The sequence below is a fragment of the Ailuropoda melanoleuca genome, chromosome 5 (assembly GCF_002007445.2).
Source record: "Ailuropoda melanoleuca isolate Jingjing chromosome 5, ASM200744v2, whole genome shotgun sequence".
In the NCBI taxonomy this organism is placed as follows: domain Eukaryota; kingdom Metazoa; phylum Chordata; class Mammalia; order Carnivora; family Ursidae; genus Ailuropoda; species Ailuropoda melanoleuca.
This window is the reverse complement of record NC_048222.1, coordinates 20,836,506-20,850,749: the sequence shown is the minus strand read 5'-3', so window position 1 is coordinate 20,850,749 and position 14,244 is coordinate 20,836,506. Positions and strand designations below refer to the sequence as shown.

At 39.1% G+C, this 14,244-nt stretch overlaps 1 protein-coding gene across 13 annotated transcripts in view; it reads left to right on the top strand.

The window, feature by feature from the left end:
* Positions 1-14,244, top strand: part of FARS2 (phenylalanyl-tRNA synthetase 2, mitochondrial) — a 558,277-nt gene that overhangs the window by 8,217 nt on the left and 535,816 nt on the right. For 3 of the 13 annotated variants that reach the window (XM_034660374.1, XM_034660373.1, XM_034660372.1), the window contains exon 2: positions 10,573-10,724. The exons of the other annotated variants lie outside the window; for them this stretch is intronic. The gene's annotated coding sequence lies outside the window, so the exon portion shown is untranslated. The remainder of the gene's footprint in view (positions 1-10,572; positions 10,725-14,244) is intronic. 13 annotated transcript variants of the gene reach the window in all.

Here is a 14,244-nt window from a genome sequence, read left to right as displayed (position 1 = left end):
CTCCTGAGACCTGGTTGTGATGGTAGTTATGAGGCTGCTTTCATTTGTAGAGCCCTGGTCTTCCAAGAATTGCCTATTTCCCTACTTTTTAAAGCCTCTGGGTAAACTGTCCCGGATTAATACATTTACTAACAATGAGGTCAGTTTCACCAGAATGTCCAATCTGAGTTGGAATCTCCTTCTGTTAAAGGAGAGTCCACGGGTCTTAAGTTATACTGTTTTCTGAAAATCCTTTTCTGTGGTCTTGACAACTATTTGAAAATGTTCAGTGTAGATTAATGTGACAGTAAGTTATGCTAATCTTCCTTCTCCCCAGAAAACCCCTCTGCATCATTTGTATTTTATTATTAAAAATTGTTTTTAAAGTTTATTTATTTTAGTAATCTGTACACCCAGCATGGGGCTCGAACTCACAACCCTGAGATGGAGAGTTGCATGGTCTTCCAACTGAGCCAGCTAGGCACCCTCCCCCCGTTCTCCCACACCACCCCTACGTCATTTTTAGAATAAAGTCTAAAAAAGTTTATGTGAACTCACTAACACAGGCAATATGACCCTGAGGGGCTATTTCAAATGCTGATCCATTCTTTCCACCTTTCCTAATTTGTCTGGTATGAGTTTAAGAGATAAGCAAAGACATCTCAAACTTTAAGCGCATCTTCTTTTAAGCCCTCTTAATGTGTGAGTGTATTTTTTTAAACTGAGAGTGTCTGCAGTTGCAAGCAATAGAAAACCCAAGTCAAACAGATTTGAGCCAACTTAATGGCTTTATTGTCTCATGGATCTTGAAAGTTTGGAAGTCAGGTGGGCTTTAGCATTGGTTTATTTGAGTGATGTTGTCAAAGACCTGGTTTTGTCCTTTTTTCCACTCTGTCTTGTACAATGTCAGCTTTATCCTCAGGCTGGCATCCTTTCTTGGTTGTGGAAGGCTGTCAGCAATTCTGGGGCACTTTCCAGAACTTAAGAGAGAGAGCTTCTGGATCAGGAGTGCGCTACAGTTCGTTCTCTCTGTTCACCTCTTTGGCCCTATTGGGTTGTATGCTCATCCATCTCTAACCATTAACTGTGGTTAAGGCATAGGATCACAGTTAGTTTAGGTTTGAGCCACTGGCCTGAATTCTAGAGGCAAGAATGGGGTCAGCTGTCCGCAAGGTATATAGGCTGCGAAAGTTGGGGATGGGAAGGTAGGCATGTGGGGGTACATATAGTGAAATCGAAGTAGTTACCAAGAGAATAGGGACCGATTTTTGGTAAAAGGCAACAAATTTCATTACAGGAGTCTTGCCAGAGTTCTATATCTCTTTGAGTGATTATTTGAGTATTTTTCTCTATTATCAGGTTGTATATTCCGTGAGGACAGGGACCATGTCTGTTTTTTATTACAATTGTTTCCTCAACATTTTGCATCTAGCTTTGCATATGCTAGACGATTAAATACCAACAGTTGAATGAATGAATCAATTGCATTAGCTCTAAATAACTTACCTGTGAAAATTATTGGGTGACTTCAGATAGTGTTAGTTGTCTATGCAACAGCCATGCTGCTTCTTGGCCAACAGAACAGTAATTTTGTTTGAGTGGCCATGTGCCTAGTTCCTGGAAATGAACCATAATGGTCTAAAGTAGTCATGGTGATTCCATTTCCTTTTGGCCAGAAACTTGGTTTTCTAGCCTCTTTACAACCAGAGGTAGCCACAAGACCCAGATCTGGTTAATGAGACAAGAGGAAGTTGGCTGGAAGTGTTCCGGAAAAGATTTTCCTTCCTGTTAAAAGATAGGTGTTCAAAAGGAGTTTGCTTATGCTATCTCTTCTTTCCTGCTTGAGATGTTAACCTGAGGACTAATGCCTGAAGCTCGGCCATCTTGCAACCACGAAGTAAAAAGCCTGTGAGAAAGGACGAGAAAATACAAGAGATTCTAACTTACCGCCCTGACTTTACTGAGCTGTTGAATGAACCCTGAAACTGGGTACCTACAGACCTCCTGATGAGTAGGCAATGCATGTGTTTTTTTTTAACTATTTGGGCTTTCTTACAGTTAAATACATATTGATGTAGCAGTGCCAAAAATAGAGTTTCATTGTTTTAGCCTTGCCAAAATTTTTTATTTAGAATTTATTGCATTTGTTAATTTAAGTAATTTCTCTGCTATTTGTGAAGTTTTGGGATTTTTTTCATGTAGTTTCTTTATATGAATCTGTTATGTGCATATGCAGACTAAGCTTTTTTTTTTTTTTCTCTTTTTCTTTTTCCTTTTTTCACTTCAGGAATTTTGTACATCAGGGTCCCTTTCTGGATTAATCAATCTTCTCCCATACTCTTCATTTGATTAGTGATTACATAGATTACATGTTCCATCTTCAGCGAGGTGTTCCCTGGCCACAGTTTAAATTACACTGTCTTGATTTATTCTTTCTTATAGCATTTTATTCTTTACCTAACTTTTTATAATATAAAATTATATTGCCGTGTAATTCTGAGACACTGGTTTAATGTTGATTTCTACCGTCAGAAGTCAATTTCATGAGGGCAGGGACTATATCTGTTTTGTTTTGTCACCGTAGGCAATGTGCATAGTAAGTGCTCAGTAAACATTTGTCAGATGACTGGGTGAAAGAAAAGAAGATTGAAATCCTTAAATTTCTGCATCTTCCAGCTTCCTGCCGCATCACCACCACAATTCTCCGAAACCCCCGAGATGTTCAGCCACGGCACAGGGTCTGTTACACTCGTTAGGAGAATGCTGTTCCCTGTTAGAGTTTCCTTTTAGATTTTAGAAGGCAAGTACCGTAGTCACTTAGCGTACTAACTGAGCAAGTTTCTTGTCAGTTTCTTTAAAAGAATAATACATAGTTTGGACACTTTTTCTTGTCTTAGGATTTATTCTCCCTGAATTTTGCATTATCTTAAACTTTATTGGCACTATTTTTCTAATTTGACTTGAAGAGCCTCTAGTAGCCAATGTTTTTATTTTATGTTTTAGAACACCCTGGAAGCATGGAAATGATTCTCATTTTAGCAGGGTATTGTGCTTGGTTACTAGTCATTTAGAATCTCTGTTATCTTCTTTCTAAAAGAGTAGTCTCACGAGAGGCCATGTGAATTATTGACAGAAGCTATTGACTTACAGTGGAGATACTTTTAAATAAAATTTTTGAATTCCAGCAGGCTGTAACCCTAGACTGTTGGTAATAGTTTTATTGCTTCTAGGGAGAGTTACTGTGAACTTTTAAAATTATTGTAAACACTATATATGTGAGTGATAGTAAGGGAGAAAACTTGACTAGGATTTTGTTGATTTGGTTACATTTCACAGCTATCACAAAGCTTTTCCATATCATTTTAGGTAAGTCACTTAATTTAACATTTGGGTGATCATATAATCCATTTCCTAAATCAGGACACTGTTGAGATAGATGAAAGTGGGTGCTGTTAAGTAATGATGCTGGGACAAGAGGCATAAAGCTGAACTGCCTTGGGGAATCCAAGACGTACGGTCACCCTATTTGGTACAATAGACTTTGATGATGATGTTGATCTGTACACCGTGGTGTCTTAAGACCTTCCAAAATGAGGGAGGCCTTCCTTCTCCTGACAAGGCCGTAGATTGTTTACTTTGCAAAGAGGTAGGAATTGCAAGAACCAAGATTCTGAAACTTATCAAAGCCTTCATTTCCCTTTTATTCCCTGTAGGATCCCTGTGTCTTCCCTGCCCTCTGCTCAGAGGGGGGACTCTTCCATTGTCTGGATTGTTCTGGTTCCCCAATTTGCTGTGGTCTCATCAGCAGTCGGAGATTGGGGGGGTTTGATGCAATGAAAGGGTTTTTTCTACTTTGGGGTTGAGTCTCTGTGCATGACTAATGGGCTATACTAAGGCGTGGAATAAGGGAAGTGTGCTGCTTTTACTGTTTCACTTACTAGAGAAACTGTGGGTTCATGGTTATATCTAGTCATAGTCTTATTTTATGTTGTTTGGACTTTCTAGAAGAAAGCTCCTAAATGTTAATAGAAACATAAAAAAGCAATCAGGCATTTCGGAACAGGAGATTTGCACCCTTTTGGGGTTGTTTTCCCTGTTACAGCTCTGCAGCCTGTCCTTTGGAAGGAGCCATAGCCCAGACATGCCTGGGCTAAAACAGTCCTAGTCTGGTAACTCAGTCGGCCCCCACTGGAAGGAAGAAAGATCAAATGCCAGTGGGATGTGCTCCTGAGCCTCATGGCACAGATTTTCCTGAGGGTCACAGACCATGCTTAACAGTTCTTTTCCTCTCCAGCCATTTTCCACTCCATTTTTAGGCCCTGCAAAAGACATCTGACATAACTTTCTTACTTGGTTCTCCTACTAATTGAATGAACTAGACATTGGTACCCCAATTTTACCCAAAACCGTGAGGCTTAGAGAACTTAAAATAAGTGGCCCCAAGTTCACAGGACAGATTTGATATTTGAACTGTTTGTTTCCAAAATGTTTGTATTTTCCATGTTGTATCATGCCATATTGATTTGGTGGTATAAGAGCAGCCTTGAGAAACTAGCAAATAATTTACACAGATTCTTATTTTCTGTTATTAGCATCTTCTACAGTGTTTTATTTACCTCTGTGTGAGCTCTCTTTTTCAAGCTCTAGTTGCCCTAGGGTTGAGTTATTTGGCTTTCTGTTTGGTTCTGTGCTTGAAAAAGTACAATTAGTGTGTAAATGCTTAAATAAATATGGTTAGAGTGAATGATCATTACTTTGCATACAAAATGTATTCAATGAGTGTTCGCTACTTGATCAGTAATTGGAGAGAATTTGTGCTTTGGTTTTGTATTTTGCTAGAATCTCTCTGAACCTTTTTTTTTTCAAATGCAATATCAGTTTTGTTTTTTTGTTTTTTTTTTGTCCTCCTAGAAATGCTATACTGCAGGTTCTGCAATTTTAGGATGAGGAAGATGAATTTTAAAAGCTTCATGGTTCTGTTGGTTAACTCCATCAGAACAGTGGTTTCCAGTCCATGTGTTAGATGAACTGTGGGAGCCACAGGAAGAAAAGGCTTATGAATCCCTATGTTTCTAATGTACTTGTCCTCTTCTTTTTCAAACATATGCGCACAGTATAGTGATTGGAAAAATATGTAGTGATAAAAAGCTACTGTGAATTTGAGTTATACAGTAGATGTTGAAAGTGTATGTTGCTGAGAGAGTAGATCTTGAAGGTTCTCATCACAAGGAAAAGTTTTTTGTAACTGTATATGAAGATGGATGTTAACTAACTAGAGTTACTGTGGTGATCGTTTTGCAATATCGCATCATTATGTTGTACCTGAAACGAACCTAATGTTGTATGTCAATTATACCTCCATAAAAAAAATCAAAGTGCTATATCCCAGGCTGTTATTATCATTAAAGGAAATAATACAACAAAGCATTTAAAATAGTGCTGGATTCATGGAAAGCGCTGTAGAAGATTAGCTGTTGTTATTGATTTCGCTGGAGAGCCTGGCGTGATTAGGCACTCTGAAGTATAGAGTTTCCTTAGGAACTAACCTTCCTTTATCATTGGGTAACCGTTCATTCATTAAACATCAGTCTTAAAAAAAGTATATGTCTGATCTTGTGGAGATTAGGTGATTTTTTCAAAGTTAAAATTTATTCTTAGACTGAAATAGGTTGGGAACCCCTGGTCAGGTCATTGTAATGCCAGAATGTTTCTGCAGTGTTAACCATTATGTTTCCGTCTCTTGAATGGCTCCAGAGCACATTCCCAGGCCCTGCATGTGGCAGAAACTTGTCCTCTCATCACTTAGCAGACATTCCATTGTCCTAGGTCAGGCCATGCTTGGCTTCTGCTCTTCTTTGTAAATAGAAGCAGTCAGTCAGTTCCAGCTATTTTACTTCTTTTTTTTTTTTTTTTTTTTTTTAAAGATTTTATTTATTTGACAGAGATAGAGACAGCCAGCGAGAGAGGGAACACAAGCAGGGGGAGTGGGAGAGGAAGAAGCAGGCTCATAGTCGAGGAGCCTGATGTGGGGCTCGATCCCATAACGCCGGGATCACGCCCTGAGCCGAAGGCAGACGCTTTACCGCTGTGCCACCCAGGCGCCCCCAGCTATTTTACTTCTGATTGCCTTCTAATTTTGTCTATGTGCTGGACAATATATTATTAGCAGATAGATGTGAAAATAAATTAGTAGATTGTACTTTGCATTTTGCATAGCATTCAATAAATATTTTTCAATAGACTGGTCGTTGATTCAATGGAGTTTTTTTTCTACTAGGGCTGTAGTTTCATGATTTACTCCCGTCCATTGGTTTTCTTTCCCCTCAAAAATTTTTTTTCCCCTGCTGCAGGATGCTTGTATTTGAAGCTAAGTAAGGTGAATTTTAAAATGTAGATTGCTCTGTTCTGAGGGCTCAGGTTTCTCCCTCATCCTGCTGGTTCCTGGTTCGAGGCTCCTCAGCTCCCGTGGGCACTGAAGGGACTAACTACTCTTGGAGTGCTTATTGGGCTGGCTGTTTTATGGGTTACCTGATCTAGTACTCATCACAATCCTATAGAACGAGGGAACATAAATAGTAAGTGACCCGGCTGGGATTTGCAGTTAAACGCATTTTATTGACTGAACTGCCCCTAGACTCTTAGTTTTAAGTGTTTCTCTAACTCTGCTGTTCCTGCCTTCCGGCTTATTCCCCTTGCTACCAGGGCTGCACAATTCTTTACAGGACTTTTCACTTTTTTATTGTGCCACATCTGTCTCATACCCTAATTTCTTCCCTTCTTATCCAGCCCAGACTTCTTGTTCACTGCTTAATATCATCTGATTGGTCTGCTTCAGACTAGTCTGGTTCTCAGTCCTAATGATTTCCCTACTCTGCTTTGTTGATGTGCTTTCATTAGTGGAATTGACTAACAGTGTCAGGAAGAAACAAGGCAAGCATCTGTACACCTGGCTTCCTGCTGGGTATTTCTGCCCGTTATTCAGTGATACTGCATCTGTAACCAGTATGTTGAGCTAGCATGACCTATGGGATGTAGGTCAAACACATTTTTCCCCCCAATACCTGTTTAAGATTGTGTTCAGTGGGCAAATCATCCCCTGCTTCTGCGTGAAAACTTACTTCTTCCCTCACCTACTCCTTCTGCAAGGGACCCTGTGATGGGAAAAGGCGGTGCTGTGTGTATGGCTTTTTCCTCCTGCTCTAGCTGTCCTTTTCCCCTGATCTGGTAACTTCATCAGACTGTTGTTGGTCACTGCATTGTAATTTTTCTTGGAGCATGGTCTGCTCTTGATTTGCAGATTCATAAGTCTTCATCTAGGAGAGAGCCTTTTCTGTGATGTGTCTTTAATATTTTTGTTTGTGTTGTTGTTGTTGTACTTCTTCACGAGCACCCGTAATGTGAAGTAGATCTTTTGTCTCATGTGTCTAGCATTCTCTTTCCGGTCATTTTTGTATTTTTATTCATTTATGTTTCCTTTTGTAAGGCTTCTCTACCTGGCCTTGCTGCCCTGATAGGGTTTTTATTTGTGTTAATTTAACATCTTGTTCCCTCTAATATGACACTCATTTTGTATGAGTTTCATTTTCCTCTCCCATTTCTTGAGCTGTACCAACTCACTTTTTATCTTCTGTTGTTTTATTTTTTTGATCTTTTGTATATCTTCTTTGACTCTCCCCAAGACCAGTTTTTATCTTTTTATTTTTTTAAGTTTCTTTCTTTCTTTTTTTTTTTTTTAAGATTTTATTTATTTATTTGACAGAAGAGAGACAGCGACAGAGGGAACACACTCAAGGGGAGTGTGAGAGGGAGAAGCTGGCTTCCTGCTGAGCAGGGAGCCAATGTGGGGCTGATCCCAGGACCCTGGGATCATGACCTGAGCCGAAGGCTGACGCTTAATGTCTGAGCCACCCAGGTGCCCCTAAGTTTATTTCTAATTCCTTTGATTTTGGAAAACAATTTGGTCTAAACACTTTCTTTGTTTCTTAGAGCAATTTCTCTTTGGTGAACATTTTCTTTCTCTTTTTTTTCTTTTTTTGCCTTATATTTTTAATTGTTTTCTCTCATTAGTTTCTATGGATAGTTTCTGGTTTGTTTCTTTTCTGATAATTACTCATCTCTGGATCAAGGCAGTGTCTCTCTGCCAAAGAACGGCCACTCTGTGGCTTCAGGTCAGGGTTGGTTATTTCCTTGTCTGAGCGTACTTCAGTTTTAGATGTTCTGGACAGTGTGCTTTGTGTTAAAACCTCTGTACTTGGTAATATGGCGACTGCTGGTTTGTTTGTTTCCCTTCATCATAACCCTACCTCACCATGGCAGTGACTCACAGGTGGGTTCTAGACATTACAGATGGTGTGTTTCTTAGTGTTGCCTTCTCCTTCAGCTCCACTTCCCCCTGAGTTCCAGAGTCATGTTTTTAACACATACATATGTCATTCTGTTGCTCCACTAATAATATTGGCCTAATTTTCCTCTAGGATAAAGATCAGGACCCTTAGCTCCTCAGAATGTGGCCTGGAACTCCCTTTCTCCTATTCATTACTACTCCCTCCTTTGCTCCCCAACACTCCTTATCCTGAGCTACCAACTCTTTCTTGGATTCCATACTCTTATGCCTCTGGTCCTATGCATGTGTGGTCCCTCCACAATGTGGAAATTTGCCATCAAGATCACTGGTGTGCTGGTCGATGTTTAAAAAACAAGGTTTATGGAAGGAGCTCCTGTCGTAGTGTTTGGCTGTGGTAGCATATTTATAACCAATTTCAGGTCACTGTCAAAAAGCCCCCAAATGCAGAATTGAGAAAAGATGTGCCCACTCTCTGATCATGTTAGCTGTCAACCACTGAAAATTCACTCTTTGTGAAATCTTTTCTGCTCTTCCTCCATGCAGAGTTAGTCACCTCCTCCACTGCCCTCCAATAACCGTTTAGTCTTGAGTTCTGGTTGGAACTTATATATCTCTAACTCTGGTTTTCTGGTGGTCTGTGACTTGAGGGGTATGACCAATTCTTAGTTACAGTGCCAGATATTCAGTAAGCCTTTAAATAGCTAATATCACAGTGTATCAGTGGTATTGGTTGTAGTGTTTCAGATGGGAGCGTGTACATGGATCTTTGTAGACCTATTGTCTCTGATGAAAAAAATAAGTCAATGGTGTTTGCCTATTATTTTCGTATATACCTTTATTTCTCATGCTTTTTATTTTGGTCATGATAATTGTACAAAATGGCCTATTAGTTGCAGGATTTAACAGGTGTATAAATCAAGTGGAGAATTGGATGAGATTTTTTTTCCTGTTAACTACAGTTATTTATAAATTGATGTTTATATGTTATTTTTTATATACCTCCTTTTCTCATACTTCTTATTTTGGTCATGATAATGTACAAAACTGTCTAGACTTTGCTAGATTTAATAGGTCTATAAATCAAGTGGAAAACTGGCTGAGTTTTTTTTTTCCTGTCAATTACAATTGTTTATAAATTGATTATACATCTCAGCTTTCCTATCATTTAGTTGTAAAGTGTTTGATCCAGATTTCCTGTATCAGTCTCCTAGTTTAGCACAATTTGCTGCTTAGTAATCCATCACTGAGTCCCCCTTGTGACCTGGTCAGATGATGACAACCCCAGAATTTTAAAGATATTATAGTTCATAATACATGAAAGAGTAAGAAATAAGCCTATGCTGTTATTATTATTATTGTTCTTCCTCAGTATATTTCCATTTAAGGTTTAGACATTGGGAATGCTGCATAGGACGTGAAGTCAGTATTCAGCAGAAATATTCTGTATCTTACCCCATTCTTCTCTGTCTAGTTACCCCATCCCCCAAAGGGAATCACTATCCAAAAGATACCTTTCTAGCATTTTTTGATTGGCTTGTCTGTGAATTTTTGCTCTCAGGGTTTGAGAGTTGTCTGATTCATGAAGAGGAAATATTTCAGAGGCATAATTTATCAGAACTTCGTACCAGAGGTCAAAACACAGGTAGGGCAAGGGAAATAAAACCTGATTTACTGAACATCCACTTTGTGCTATGCCCTTTACCTGTATTTGCATTTGCACTTTGAGTTTCTCTGAGAACTCTGATGGCAGTATTCCCATCTAATAAATAAAGCTTACATAGTATGTGCTCTACTGCAGTGTTGAAGCTAAAATTTGAACCTAAGGCCATTGGACCCTAAAGCCACAGGGGTCTGTCTGTTCTAGGATTTGGATTCCTTCTTTGCCCCTCTAGCTAAGTACTCCGTTATTCTCTGGGAATAGCACTGAAGCAGTTGAACCGTTCTTTGCTTGACATTCAGATCTATCAGTTCTTTTTTTAATTAGGCATCACTGACCATTTTGTGTAACAAGTAAGCTATGATCCTTCTCCACAAGTTGTCCATGAGAGATCTTTGTTACCAGCTTCAGGACAATATGGAGGTTGTACTACGGCTGTGAAACTTTGAGAAATAATTTATTGAATGTGTCTTGTGTGTGAAGAGTTGAGCTGTGGAATGCCTCTCTTCTTTATTGCCCAAGGCCCGTTTGGATTGCTCAGTGGTTGACACAGCTCTCATTTTTGACACCTGCTGTACTCCTTGTTTTACAGGTAATTCGTAGTAATCTTGGTAGAGCCCTGATGAGATGGAGTGAGTGCCAGTTCACATCTGGGAAAACAGGCTGAAAGAATCTTCTCAGTGGGCCAAGGCCATGCAGCTAGCTAACGGTGGAATGGGAATTTGAACTCTTGCCCGCCTCTGTGTAAGCTCAAGTTCTCTCCTCTCACACGAGCTGCCTCCCCCTCATCCTTCTTTCTAGGAAAGAGACCAGCATTTGAGTCATCTAAGCAAGCTCAGAGGTCAGATGGGTCTTTATCTGAGCTTGTTCCCCTTTAGTAGTTCCCAGATCACATTACCTGACAGATGGATAACTCTTAGGTTTCCATTAATCCACTGGTTCTTTTTTTTTTTTTTAAGATTTTATTTATTAATTTGACAGAGATAGAGACAGCCAGCGAGAGAGGGAACACAAGCAGGGGGAGTGGGAGAGAAAGAAGCAGGCTTCCAGCGGAGGAGCCTGATGTGGGGTTCAATCCCAGAACGCCGGGATCACGCCCTGAGCCAAAGGCAGACACTTAACGACTGAGCCACCCAGGCGTCCCAACCCACCGGTTCTCTGGCCTCATATTACACATCTGAGAACCTTTACAAGCTACCAATATTCTCTTCCACTCACATCAAGTCCGTCATAAACCCTAGGCATGGGGCCTCGTAATAATATATTTAAAAAGTGTCGGGGGCTTCTAATGTGCCACCGGGATGGAGGAGAACTGTCATCAGGCCCAAGTCAGACAGCTGTGTGAAAGAGCAGGTGGTACCCATCCTTGTTTATTGCCTCCGTGCAGGGGTGGCATTGCCATTTCCTACCAGCGCTGCCGTGGGGAAGCCCTGAATTCAGCAGGATGATGTAAATACATCCTCACATCCCAGTGGTCCAGGAACAGCTCACGTGACTGTGGGCTAGGTGTGTTCAAAGTTTCCTTTGGTAAATCCCTTTTACAAGAGGGAGAACCTAGTTTTAAGAGAAAATAAATCCTGTACTTGAATTTTTCCTTCCTTAAGCAGATTTTGGAATTGATCCTGTCCATAATCTTGAAATACGTGACAGTTAACATTACACCAAGACTTCTTGCTGCCCCATTTCACCAGTCTTCTTGAGATGTATGTGTCTTATTCTTTCACGCCCCAACATAAATCAATAAAGCGAAATCTAGTTTTGCGTATACAACGGCCTGAATTTATGTTTTATCAGCCTGTCGTTGAACTGGTTTTAGCAAAGCTTTCTATAGAAGATGTGAAAGATGTGAAGATAATTTCAGGAGGCTTTTGAAAGTGGCCAGTACTGCTTCTTACTTTTTGGCAAAATAGTTTCATTAAATGCCATTTTGACTGATATCAGCAATTAATTAAAAACGAAATTTTCATATGAAGAGATATTTGTAATAAAAATGATTTTATGGGGGAAATCTAGGTAGTTTTTAAAATGATTACTGAAAGTGCTTATAGCTTTCCCAGAGCTAGTTGAAGTTAAGATGACACAAATCGTCTTCTGGAACCTAAAGCAACACAAAAACAAAAACAAAATATGTAGGTTGGATGCCAGGTATTTTAGGCAATCCAAAGCTGAGTTAAACAACCCTTGGCGATTTGCAAACCTGTTTGAGAACTCTTGGCCTCAGCAGCTGTGGGGTTTGTGAACTCTCAGTCTGGAGCAGTGGCTCTTGGTCGTGACTGCACGTTACAGTGCCCAGGAGCTTGTGGAACTATTAATGTCAGGGCTCCTCCCACAGCAATCAAAAATCTCATCATGGTGCCTTGACACAAATTGTTTTTAGCAGCTTTCTAGGTAATTCAGTCAAGATTGAGAACCACTGGCCCTTAGTGCTGCCACTGATACGTGTGACTGATGAAGACACAGTCGTTGTCCATCACCCATTTTGGAATTTTGCAAGGCTGGCCTTCTGAAATGTTTGAAGGCAAAGACTTTTTCTTACTCTGTTTCCTAGCACCTCTTCTAAAGAAACAGTAAATATTTGTTAATTAGTTTTATTTCTTTTAAGGTATTCCAGATTTCAAGCTGTTCTCTGGATAAAACTGATTATTTCCCCCAGATAAGCACAAACTATGTGCACAAATATTAAAATAAAGACGCCCCCCCAACACCAAATAACCAAAATAAAACAAAACAAAAAACCCAAAACAAAACCCACAAACAAAACCAGGAGATTTTAGGAGATTCAAAGCAGGGAACTCCTGAAGGCCTAGTGTAGTGGGAGTGACTCGCTGGTGGAGAAGAAGGTATTCCATCCTCATCAGGAGATGTCTGTCTATCCAGAAACTCCCCATGGCTTTGGGAGAACCCTGAAGTATCTCTCTCATCTGTCTATTCCTGTCTTTGTAACAGGCAGCACTACATGTTACTGTTACATTTTCAAATGAAATCTGTACTTCTCAAATGCATGCTCACTATACTCCTGAATCAACTTTAGAATACTGTGAGTAATGAGAAAGCATTTATCCTCTTGTGATGTTTAAGCCTAATACATACAGAAGCTACTCTCTAATTAACTTCACCTTTTTGTTATTCATTCATCAGATGGTGGCTGCAAAGCAGGATAAATGCACAGGGAGTGGATCTAGTTTAATGTTACTCAAAGCTTTTTGCATTTGTAGACAAGGGCTGGTTCACAATATTTTCTTTAGATTAATTGGTATCTGTCACATGTAGAAATTTGACTTTTTTTGAAAGACTTAAACCAAAACATTAAATAAAGTTGTAGTTAGAATTGTTTTAAAACAAGCTGAATTGACCCAGGAGGTTTTAGAGTTACTGTACTTTTCAGTTACATTTTCCTTGTCTTTTAAAAATGATTTATTTATTTATTTTTGAAGGGTAATTGATATAGTCTTATATTAGTTTCATATATACAATATAATGATTTAATAGTTTGTCAGTGCTCATCAGTGCTCAGTAGTTTGAGGAGAAGGAAATAGATACGAATTCCAAATGGTTGGTTATAGATACTTTTTTTTTAGTTACAACAAAAATCTTTTATTTACCAGAAGGGTAAAAGCTAGAAAGCAAAGAAAATGTGATAAAACTTGTTAAAGTTAAGGGATTCTGATTTCCAAATGCCTTATACATTTGTACTTAAAGTCAGATTATTTCCCAGGTAATCTTTGTAGAGTATAAAAGGTGCTAGCCATATTGAAGCTAAACTTTGTTTTTATGTAGTAACACGTTATCAGAAATACCATGTTTAGAAGTGAATATATTTAAAATATCAAAGATATGTATGGACTTTTTAATTGAATCTCTGTGTATTGAAATTTATTCATAATATGGAAGAACACTGGTGTTTTTTCCTTGCTTGGCATTATTTCAATATTTCTTTCAATAAAATCCCAGCATCACGTTGTCAGTTTTTACCCCAGACCCTCATTTTAAGGAATATCCTTGTGCCCAGCCCACTGTGGATATCTCCATATAATAAACAAGGGAAGTTTTGAACAGTTTTGAACAAGTTTTGAACTTGTGGGTTGGTATCTTATATCCGTTTGTTTGGACTAGAACCCTAATCTCTTAAAGTATTTTTTCCTTAAAGTTGTACTTTATCTGTAATTCGTCTAAATTATAATTTAAAGTACAGCCACCATCAGTTGCTGACATTTTCAGCTCTTACAAGTATGATCCTGATATGAGTGAAGTGCTGAACATCGCA